Raw genomic sequence first — 12,484 nt, forward strand, 5'->3', positions numbered from 1 at the left:
CTCCAGTCATGACTCAGAAGTTTTTGTCTGTCAAGTCAGACACGCACACAGTCAGCCTCGCATTCACGCAGCCTCCTACCCAGAAGCCATCAGTGCATTTGCCTGAAGATGGAGGTTCGCAGGATCTACAGTACGTGCTGGAATATTCTGCAATAATGGCTCCATTTGCTTCATGTGCGAACATGTATTATGAAACCACACTTATTTGATGTATATGCAATCTGTCTTCAATCTGCCCGCGAGCCTCAATATTACACCACGCATCTTTTTGATATATATATCTCCTGCATTTTATCAAGCCGATGTCTTCCACTGAATATAAATAAAGACATTTTCATTCTGACTGCTCACTGTTAGCACACAGCTGGGTTTTTTTGGGGGGGGGAGGGTTGTGGAGATGGAAGCTTGCTTACTTTCAAGGCTATGAAACATAAAACAGTCTGTTAGGTGTTATTACACAGTGTATATTAGCTGTCGGCTCTGTAGTGTGAGCGTAATGTAATCTGGCTGCATGGACGTGCTGTGGCAGCCTGTCTGTCAGGACACGGTGCCAGATCTGAACCCAGACTCTGATTCACTGCAGACCGGGAGCCTCAGAGTCGATCAATCCCTACACCTCCACCTCGTTATTCATCACACTGATTGAAAGGCTGGATAATGACAATACATAAGCAAATCAATCATTCAGATTCTGTTTTTTAAAAAACTTTATTTGTATTTGTTTGTTATCAGTCACTCTATCGGATGGATTGTCATGAAATTTAGTTCAGATATTCATGTCCCCAGAGAATTAATCTTATCGACTCCCTGACTTTTCCTCTAGCGCCACTATGAGGTTGATATCTGTGATTCATGCTCCCCTCAGGATGAATTATAATAACTTTTCATCCGGTGCCTCGATCTGTAACAACTGTAGTCAGACGACAGCCTTTAGGGGCCGCTCGTGGGGATCTTTCTTCAGTTATGGCTGAAAATAATCAGCAACAATTGTGCGTCTGTCCTGTGGACAAACAGCAGTGATTATTATTTTTTTAACTGTTTCAGTCATCAAATAATTGAATTATTTGCTTGTAACAATGAAAGTGTGTACTGATGCTACATCTCAGTGATACAGTATAAAATAATGGAGCACAAGAGAAAACAAGGACTGCTGTAGTCCAGCAGATTATAACAGACCAGAAAGATTTCTACCATCATGGAGCCAGGAAGTGTCTTATTCCTGGTGTTGGGTCTCAGTGGAGGTTGAATCAAAGTTTGAGATTCTGTTTCTGAACTTTCCACTGCAGATCATAAATTATTCTGTCAGACACTTTAAAGTGTGACTGAACCTCATGCAGCCGTCCGCACGTCTCCACTCATAACTCATTTTTAATGCCTTCGAATTCTGTGAAACTTTATTTTACAATATTTTACATTTAATGGTTAACATGAGGACATGGTGTCTGCTCTTGCCCATTGTGTTCCTGATAGCAATCATAAACGGTGACCTTCCCATGACCCCCTCTAGAATAACGGGCTGTACTGTGTGGTGGTTAAAACATTGTAAATACTGGTTTTGCATAAAGCGTCGAAGAGCTGCCTGTTTGTGATTCTTCTAATGTGTGTATTATTATAGCTTATGACTTTTATCTCTGCATGTCAGTTTATTATAACACTATGAAACGGGGGGGTTCATAAGCTGCCGTTTTTAGCAGGAAGAAGTGAGATCTCCAACGTTAAACCGAGGCGAACAGGTCGTGGGTTCGACTCCTGGACCAGAAAGGTAAATCTTGCTGTGGAAGTAATAAAGCAGCAACATTTACACTGCTGAGGAGCTCTTGAGCAAGACATTTGCCTATTCAACAGGTCAGACTGGTTGTACAGGCAGCTTTCAGATGCGTGAATGTGATTTTGCTGAGAACATATCGATGGATAATAAGAATATACATTTTTCATATACTGTATATATCTCGTCCTTCCAATTCCCTCGTAACATTTATTTTTTAACTATGTCTCATATTTTTATTTTTAAAAAGACCAAAGTTTGAAAAAATCTGAGCGTTGAAGTTATTTTCCTCTGATATATGACCTTAATTACGACGGTTAAATTACATTATTAATCACAAAGTGGTGGATGAAGTACGCTGATCTTTTCAGCTGCACGAATCAATATTTTATTAACAATAAATCTAATTACTGTGTGTAATATAAAAGGCGACTGATATATTATTATTTATTAATGTTAGAGCAGCATTTTACATTTAACTACTTTATACACAGTTAGCTAGTTTAATCCAGTGGTTCCCAACCTAGGGGTCGGGACCCTCCAAAGGGTCACCAGATCAGTCCGAGGGGTCGTGAGATGATTGATGGGATTTGTATTCAGTTTCTTTAGACTTTTCTCTGTTTTTTTTTGTAAAATACTGGACAATATTACCTGTTATGAGCCTCGATCAACTCTTTAAATGAAACCATCCGAGAAGTTTTATGTGTCCGTGGTGGAACTGGATCTCAACTAGACACTGCGTTCTTCGCACGAGGCAACAAACCATAAACTGGTTTAGCACTCCGCTCCGAAACATATCACGTTTTTATGTAAAATCTCAATCTGAAAAGTAACCGGCACCTAACTAGGCCTCCTCTATCTGTCAAATAAACGCAGTGGAGTAGAAGAAGGGCACCTTTTTGTCCTGTGAAATGTTGTGGAGTAGAAGTATAAAGTAACACAAAATGGAAATACTCAAGTAAAGTACCCTGAGTGGCTACTCTCCAGCCCTGCGTGCAGCCACTGGCACTTTCCTCTGCTGTAGTTTGTGGGGGAGCTGTTGCCTTGTATGAGAGTCTGGTCCCACAAAACATCAGACAATAAAATACATTTTCCTGTCTATATGCTATAAATGTGCGCGTGGAGTCATTTGAACCAGTGAGGTGACATCACGTCCTTATGGAAATGTGTCCCGGTCAGGCCCCTCCCTGCCCCGGTGACATCAGCCGGAGCGCTGCTGCTTTCCTCCAGGAGAGCACACGGTGGATCCGCGCACACACATCCAGCAGCACCGGGAGAGCTCGACGGGAACTGCGCTGCTCGGCTGTTGTCGCCTTTTCCATGGGACAGAACCAGACTTCCTCTGCGCCAGGTGAGCTGCCCTTTCTTCTTCCTCTCTGTGTGTGTGAGTGTGTGTGTGTGTGTGTGTGTGTGTGTTAAAAACGCAACAATGTTAAAAAGTGTTTTGGGGAAAATGTGTTTGAGGAGCGACGGTTTCCATCCCGAAGAATGAGCTGCAACTTTCCGCTGAGGGGAATTCAGCTGCACATTTCAGGGCTGTTTGGCGAGAAAACGACGGTTAATCGACAACAAACCGTCGAAATCCAAAGCAGACCAGTCTTCCCAAGTCCTGAATGTGCTCATTCGTCTTCTTTTCTCCTGCCTCGCTGTTTGTTGGAGCGTTTGAAGTCCCAGAGAGCCTCTCCGTGGGTGTTGGGTTACTGTGTCGCGCTGGAAAACTACAGAAGCGTTTAAAAGCAAGTTCAGAAACCTGCCTGGAGAGAAAGCCCCGTGAAGCTGTAATAACCAGCCGGTATTCGGCTGTAGCGGTGTTGTAACGTGAAGGCTGAACCTGAAGGTGGTCTGCCCGCAGCTGGACTCTGGGACTGTGGGTGACACTAGTTGCCATGGCTCTAAATCACAACAACTCCGCCGATTTCCAGCGAGGATCTGACTTCGTCATCTTCATCCTCCTCACTGTGCTGGCTCATGTTTGCACGAAACGCGGATCACAGAGGTTTCAGACTGCAAGACCGAGACGGGTCTGTGGAAGCCAGCAGCCAAAGTCAATAGCCTACATGCAGGAAGATGAGGATTAGATGAAAATCTAATTAAAGTTCCTTATTATTATTATTTTTATTATATATAATTATTTTCTTAAGCAAGAAATGAACAAAAAAAGTGGTTCCAGCGTCTCAAATGTATATATTTGCTGCTTTTATTACTCTTCTATCAAAGTAAATGAATATATTTGTGTTTCAAAGACATTTGAAGACCTCACCCTGGACTCCCAGTAAAGTTTCCGATTAATCGAGACAATAATGTGCAGATTAATGGGTAATGAAAACAGTAGTTTGTTGCATGGCTAATTTAAATAAGAAAATATCTTAATTATGATGTGGTAAAAAGTTAACTCTCCTAATTTTGGCTCATATCGCTCATCCAAAACAGGATCTTTAGGATCTCATATCAGCAAGAGAGTAAAAACAATCTATTTTCTAAGGGACAACAATATGTACTGTGGCATTATATTTTATTATAGTCCAACAATAGCCTAAAGTGAAGACGACAAGTAACAGTCAGTTTCAAACTAAGATATTTTGAACTGTAGATTACAAATAATAACTTTAAATAAAGACTCAGATACAGTTAAAATATTTTAAACTTGTTTACTTGTATAGCACCGTAAATACAGAGGCAGCTCAAAGTGCTTTACATACAGCAAAGACATGCATTAGAAGAACATTACGATACAACGAAGAGGAAAATATATTAATATAAGTTGACTAAAGTGGAAAAACCAGAGATGTTGGACTGCTGATGTAGTTGGCCAGGCTCTACTTAATGTTTAATAATAATGACTTAATCACGAGATACCGTGTCTTTATTTTGACTGTGAATTGGTATCTTAACTCATGTAAGCGATAACGCACAACAAGGAGTCCTGGCATGAGATGATAACGGATCAGGTGTGAAGCAGCGTGATGTTTCCTCTGTTATCACAGTGCATTATGTTTCTTATACCACATGACCACAGGAACAAGGTGTGCTGGGGGTTTTTAAAGTGTCTTTATAATCGTTTGAACCCATGCTTAGGTGAGCGTTAAAGGAATCGTTTTGGGGACTACTTCTTTGCTGGGAGCAGTGACTTCCTGTAGTCTATGGTTGCCTGGCAACCTCACTAATAGTCCCGCACAAAACCCCCCCGTAAAAAATGGCCAATACTGGATTTTACACTTTGACACGTTGTTTAAAGCGTACAAAAACCAGTCAGTGAGCTTTAGCGGAGCTGGTGGGCGGATTTGGTTGCCTTTGGACAGAGCTATGCTAGCTGTTTCCAGCCGTAATACTAAGCTAAGCTAACCCGCTGCTAACCTGCTGGCTGAAGCTTCATACTGAACGCAGAGACATGAGAGTGATGTTAAGCTTTGCAAAAAAGCAAATAAGTGTATCTCAAGTGTTAACTATTCCTTAAACTGTTACCATGAAGCATCATCTTAAAAATATTAGAGTCATTATATGTCATAAAATATATTTATTTTCCATCTTTTCTAAGCCTTCACCCATGCGTTTCCTGGCAGTGGAAAGAAAGGCTGTTAACATGCTGAGGCCGAGTCTCCTGACTTTTCCCTCTTGTTCACTAAGCTGACCTGCTGTTCTCCACACATACCACGCTAAGTGGTTTAGTCAGTATCTGACAGCAACACGCTGGCTTTGTTCCTATCTTTAAAGTTAGTACTTTCAAGCCGCCCTTTTAAGGAAAATTTAGCATTTTTTTGTATTTTTCTGAGTCGTTTCATAGTTTTGACCGCCATTTCTATTAGTTATGATAAACCAACTCTACTGCTGAGGTCTGGGGGTGCTGTGACATCACTGATTTCAGACAATCAGGTCGTTCCAACCAGTCATCTAAACCAGATTATTTGTAAGAGAAAACAAAGGTGAACCTACGTTTCTTATCTAAACTGTCTGTCGTAAACATCCGTCACAGTTTACAGACAGACTTCCTGCTTCAACTCTGACCTACTGTACTTGCCGTAATTTTGCACACAGGTTTCCTGTCCAGAGTTTTTCTAAAGAAAGTGATTTTAGATAATATGGATAAACTGGGAGTTTGTTTACAACATGTGTGATGGCCCGACTGCTTGAGTTCCTGCTTTGTTGGAGTCTTGCTGCCTGCTGCCCGATACTGAAGTCATATTTGTAGCCGTGTTCGGGGCTGGGATCTCGGGATGTGCAATCTCGGTCGGTCCACCGCTTTAGTCAACTATCTCAACAACTGGTGGATGGATTGCCATGAAATTTGGTTCAGACATTCATGTTCCCCTCATGATGAACTGCCTTCATTTGCCCAACACTTTGGAGTGATGGACAAAACTACAAAGACCCAGGTTGGGGAAAAAAAACGTTTGATTTGAAAAGTCTGCTGTGTGCTATGTCACAAAACGTCACGTAACTCAGACAACATGTAAAACAGACGCGATGCTGCCCGTCATCTCAAGTATCGTGTCGATTTTTGGATTCTACTGAAACAAATGGAAACCAGTGGTTGTCTGAAGGAAAAGCACATTCGAAAAAAGTACAAAAAAAACAAAACACGTAATGTGTGTGTATGTGATTTGTTGTAAACTGGTCAAAACTGATATTAGCGTTGGAGTTCGTCCAGCAGTAAAGTTAGCTTGATATTTTCTGCTGCAGCACAAACAACATGAAAAGTCGTAAACTGAGTGACTCCTCAGCATGCCAAACAACAGCAGTCAGTTTCCCGTAGATCTGAGTTTCCTTGGATGTGGCATCGTGACCTCAGACTGTTATTTACTCTTGATATAGTTTTCATATCGAATAAAACTTGAAAAGCAGATGTTTGATTTAGAAGTGTCTCACACTGCTCAGTGAAATGCGTGCACATTTGCAGAGAGCTGGACTAGACCGTGTGACCATGACTCACTCAGTGGACATGTTCACGCACAAGAAGCCAGTGTACTGTGCTGCACTGTTACAACAGGAAGATAAACCTTAATTTAGGCTCTGACTTACTGTCTGTCTGTTAATAAAACCAGTCCTGGTTTCATGTTATTATTATTATTATATCTAATGATTCATTTATATTTTAATTAAAAACAAATTACATATGCAGGGTTCTCTTGTTTTTCATACATAGATTAAACAACGTAGTTTGAAATAATTAATGGCACCAAAGACTAGTAGGCTTAATGATGGCCTATATTGATTAAAGGATGGTGTCTCCTATTATCTTTTCAGTCTTCCAGCTGTTGTATACAGTACGTGTACATTAGAAGAGTACTACAGTATCACAACTTGATACCATTACAGAAGATTTACTGTTACACATTTCATGTTTTCATTGACCACGCCCGCGTTTCTGAATGTTGCTATAAATCACATGTACTTCACATTGCTGCAGACCATGTTCCACAGCATACCCAGCGTTTTACACGCGTGAGTCTGGTTTCCACTGAATTTGTTAACAGATTGAAAACCAATAATGAAAGTTTGATTGAGATATGTAATCCATTGCAGTGAACATCATGTCTGCTGTTCAACTTGATACCATACAAAAAGAGAGAGAGAAAGTTCCTTGGAAACAGTATAAAAAAAAAAATCTTAACTCAAGGTCCACAGATTAGCCTTTCCTTTTCCCCCAGAGCTTTTAACCATATCTCACGGTCTTCCTCAGCAGAAAGAATTGCTCATTTGCCATGGATATAGCTTAGAGTTTATTGAGAGGAAGGTGTAGCATGTCCAGGGATAACAGGTACATAAACCCTCAAGACCAGGGCGAAGGATAGTGAATCAACAGGTACAGCTAGTCTCTGCTGGTTGCCCGGCAACCTCGTGGCGATGGCAAGACAGAAACAGTTACAGCACCAAACTCCCCGTAAACCAACGCTTCTGTACGTTTCTTTTGTTGTGCAGATTAAACAAGTGAGATCCAACATGTTAATTAGTGAGTTGTAGAGGTGCTGGCTGATGTAATTTTGGACTTTGGACAGAGTTAGGCTAGCTGTTTCCCCCTGTTTTCAGTCTTTATGCTAAGCTAGGCTAATTGCCTCCTGGCCCCAGCTTCATATTTAAAGCACAGACATGAGAGTGGTATTAATCGTCTCATCTAGCTCGGCAAGAAAGCAAATAAGCATGTTCTTCAAAATGTTGGACTATTTTCTTTAAGAGAAAGGATAAGGCTTGTGTTGTTCTGTATTTTGTTATTGTTGACAAATCCCCAACACCAACAGTGTGTTCGTCCGTCTCTCAATACTTTCCTGTCTGTGGCTCTCAGTTCCGAGCCCATTGGTTCCTGCTGAAGACGTAAATCTTTAAAAACACAGATATATAGTTTCATTATTAAATAAAGGCTCAGTAGTTTCCTCAAACAGCTGCTCGCTGTAGTTTTGATCAAACCAACAGGAGGAAACAGTGCATTTGTTGGGGACTACTTTCAGCGGCGGATGAATCCACATGTGGTGCTGTAGTGAGTGTTTGGGGCAGCAGGACGGTGTGTGTGGGGCTGAGTCAGAATAAACTACAGTGTGGCTCACTGATGTGTTTTTAATAGTTTCTGGACAACAACGGAGCTCTGTGGCTCAGAGGGAGAAGATCCATCAGCTGTGATTCACACACACACACACACACACACACACACACACACACACAGAGTACTTGTTAGTAGGATACATTCGTTGTTGGGTGTTTTCATGGGATTTGTTGACAATATAGAATATCACCAGAAGTTGTGTGTTGAAGAAATACCCTCAAATAAAAAAAACGTTGTGTCCTTAAAATAAAGGCTCTAAGAAATTTCATAATACGAGTTTTCCGATGTCCAAACATCCTTAGCAACAAAAATAAGAAAACAGTACCTTCGACAGCAACTATCTCGATTAAGATAAACAAGAGTTATTGTGAAGATCTTATCTTGTCCATTATTTGTTGCTTCAGACTGGATGATAACTGTGCGATCATATTGAGTTTTCTTTTGGCAGATTGTTCTCCGTCTCAGACATTTATCAGACATTTCACACTCAGCAGAAATACACCAACAACTGCATCAATGTGGATTTCATTAACCTGAGGATGGATGATGTTAACATTGCAACCGTAACTGCAGGTCCGTGAGAAATTACCCAGAATTCTATACTTATTTGAGGTTGCAACCATGGACGTGAAGTCGAGACAGTATCTCCCGGTGATGGAAGAACATTTCCAAAGAAGAGCCAGTCATGTTACTCAGATAGGTGCGCTGCAGAACGAGCTGAGGAATCTGTTTCTGGATGTTTTATCACTCTCTGAGCAAAGCCTACTTCATCCTTCATTGTCGAGGACCCGAAGTTGGGTCACAGCTGGACCTGAATAGACTTCATTGTTTGAATGAATGCATGTGATTCCAGATAAGCGTCGCCCACCTCCTCCCCTCCAGGGGTGAACGTGCGTCTTCTGGTGTCGCTGAAGCTCCAGCAGATTACAGCACAAGTTGTCGTTGTAGTTAGCATCTGACGGGCAGCTGGTACCCCCCCCCCATCCCACTCGTTCCAACCTCAGCCCAGGTCAGGGACTGAAGCCAGGCGTTATACCAGGCGTGAGTCATCCTGGAGCTCGGTCTTTCCCCAGCAACCCCCACCGCCCCCTTCCTTCATGCTCAGCATGAGCTAGAGCTCAGAGTGAGTGTTCATTCTTGTCTGCGAGCCATCTCTACCTGTTATCAGAGAGGAAGCTCACCTTTTATCAGTTTGTTTTGCATACAGTTTTTGAAGTGATTGTTCCATGATGTGAACGTTAATCTCCCTGCGTTTGTATTTGGTAACATCATTTGTAGCATGCTAGCAGTGTGGCTCAGGGGGCGGCAAACGCCGGTGTGGTCCAGAGTAGAGTTTGAGATTTCGCATATTTAATCGCAATGTGCATGGAGAAGGCAGAGCGGTCGTAACGGGTCAAAGCAGCAGCAACACATGTAGTCTAGAGGACAACTTTATTGCAGACTGAAATATCACAACAACTGTTTTACAGACAGTCGTGGCGCCCAGAGGATGGGTCCTCCTGCCTTTTCATTAAGCACCACAAACTAAATTTCCACTTCAGTTCGTGACACGGCCCCTCTGAAGTTTCAGTGCAAATTTTACTAGTTTTTATTTAAATTTCATTTCAACCATTAGAAAAATTATATCCTGATCAATACTGGGTGTTTGAGGTCAATACAGATATAAAAAAATTTTTAAGATAAACAAATAACCTAAACAAATGCTTTTCATAAAGATCCCTTAAATTTGGTTATTAAAGAATTGTGACCGAGATGAAGCTATGTAGGGAGGGGGGCACTTTGCAGCTGAAAAATAAACTTGTCAGAGCTCTCTGGTGGGCAGCAATGTGATGGAGATTCTGTTGACCTCAAACATATCTTTGACGTTTCTTTACTGACTTACTAATATCCACCATGCTGATTTATCGATTGGGCTCTAAAAAATTTAGCTAAATGAAATATCGTCTCTCTCAGGACCAGGGTATAAAAAAAACAACAAAACACTGAGCGAGTGATGTATTCGTCCCACTAATGTCATTTTTTAGTGGACACAGAAGCTGTGGTAGTGCTTGCTAGGTAATAGTTCATTTAACAGATTTCACAATGATCAAAGAAATATACCGATTTAAGAGTTGTTACTTCTGAATGGTTACTTATAACGACCTGTACAGCTGCGTCCCTCTCAGCACCAGTTGTCGCCATTCTGTGGACAAACGTCACAGTCCACTGTTACAGCAAAGTTTAAGCAAAGTCAAGGGGAGTGTGTATGTGTCACAGGTTTTGTGTGAGTCTAGGATGGGTGATGGGTTAGGGGGATAGGGGTGAGAGTGTAATGCCATTGTTTTCAGGTTCGTGACAAGACTGGCAACAGCGAAAGCAGCCCAATGAATTTCCTGATAAAAGCCCAGAATGACAGCTTAACATGATCTCTAACCTCTTCTTTGTTGTCAAAAGAATGATAAGTTTCTCTTTGTATCCCTCCTCCTTCACTTAAATAATGCATGGTTTCATTTGGAGCTCGGCATTCCTCACATTCCTCCTCCGTTTATCCCTGCAGCCATTCCACCTTGGTATGTTTATATTATCAAGTAAAGGAAGGAATGATGGCTGCAGCTGCTGCAGCGCTGACAGTCACACACAATCCATTTCTGGTTGCAAACGAAGAAAACTGGTGTCTACAACTGTAGAATATCTAGCATAAACATCTGTAAATATGTACTTAAGCGAATGTCCCGTCTGACTGACGGAGCCAGGGGTGTTTGCAGCCCAGATGTTTGAACATGCACAGTTATTGCAGTCAGCAGCAGAGTACTCTGAGGAGAGCCTGGAAGTCAACAAACAGAATACCAGCACTGGAAATTGTTAGTCCGTGTGTTTGTGGGTTTGCGTCAGATCAGACAGCTGCTTGTGTGGACCTCAGCCGATCAGACTCCTGACGGCTCTGACAGTCAGAAAAGAGTGAAATAATTCATATGGTTTCACTCCCACAGGGTGAGTAGGGTCTGTTTGTTATTTAACTGAAAGGTGAAACTTGTTTTGTTTTTTTTAGATGATTTTTTTGTGGCATTTCTGCTTTATTGGATAATCGCAGTAGAGCGAGACAGGAAAGGCAGGGGGGGTTGACATGCAGCAAAGGGCTCTGCTGGACTCGAACCCGGGCCGCTGCGGTAAGGCCTTAAACCATTTTTTAACCCATGTGTTGGAATACTACACCATTAACAGGCTATTCAGTATTTCAGAGCCTGTTCTGTACGGCATCCTCTGTGCACAGACTCTATGAAATAGTGCTGATTAGATCGATTGGTTGATCAAACAAATATTTTGATTAAATTGTTTACTCATTTGAGTCATTTATCAAGCAAAAAAGACCAACATGCCGGCGCTAGCTTCTCAGGTGAGGATTTGCTGCTTCTGTGCTTAATATAATTAGCTTCTTTTTAACCGAAAATGGCGCTACAGAAACACTGAGGAACTAAATGTCCCATAGCCCGCGGCTGTCTCCATTTCCACCGCGGCTGCAGAACCGCGAAGATTAGGCAAATATGTGACGGATCACATATTTAAAAATATCACTGGCATTTGAGAAGCAATTTTCACACGAGGAAACAACAACAGTCACCCTGTTGTTCCTTGTATTTACTGTTGTGTAACTCTGATGTTTGATGGATGTAATGAATAAATGAAAATGAGGCATGCAGAGATGGAAAAGGAGACTGAAACCTCCAGAGCCTCGGGCACCTGTCTCCACAGTAGTGACAGTCTGCTGAGTGTTTAAATGTGATTTATTTATTCTTCAGAAAGTAAACAAAGTGAATAAAATAGCAAATTTTTCTTTCCCTCTGTTGCCGCTCTCACTCTTTTTAGACTCATCGAGAAGCCGACAGCATTGGTTTGTTTTTAACGGCAATAAATATCAGAGAAATGTGCAACCGTTGTTCTGATGTTGGTTCTAGGGTCAGCCACTGCTGCTTACTGCGCGAATGAAGCCGTACAGAAGTTGTAGCAGCCGCAACGCTTGCATTAATTACTGTTTTTCAAATGTTTCAACTGCAAAGTTTCAGCAGCGAGCACACGCGCTGGCTCCAGGAGCAGAGACACTGGAGCTTTGTTTCCAAATGCTTAAGGCCTCAGCAGTGTCGACTCAGTGAAACTGTTTGTGTTCTCGCATCTCTCACTGAGCTGCTGCCTGAGAACACGGCATCTGGGCT

At 41.9% G+C, this 12,484-nt stretch overlaps 1 protein-coding gene across 3 annotated transcripts in view; it reads left to right on the forward strand.

Annotated features, from left to right (window-relative positions):
- The first annotated feature begins 737 nt into the window (after positions 1–737).
- Positions 738–12,484, forward strand: part of LOC122885235 (SH3 domain-binding protein 4) — a 40,987-nt gene continuing 29,240 nt past the window's right edge. Inside the window, exon 1 of one of the 3 annotated variants that reach the window (XM_044216052.1) lies at positions 738–3,116. The gene's annotated coding sequence lies outside the window, so the exon portion shown is untranslated. The remainder of the gene's footprint in view (positions 3,117–12,484) is intronic. The other 2 variants (XM_044216051.1, XM_044216050.1) reach the window with 2 other exon arrangements.

This window comes from Siniperca chuatsi, linkage group LG12 (genome assembly GCF_020085105.1).
Source record: "Siniperca chuatsi isolate FFG_IHB_CAS linkage group LG12, ASM2008510v1, whole genome shotgun sequence".
Lineage (NCBI taxonomy): Eukaryota > Metazoa > Chordata > Actinopteri > Centrarchiformes > Sinipercidae > Siniperca > Siniperca chuatsi.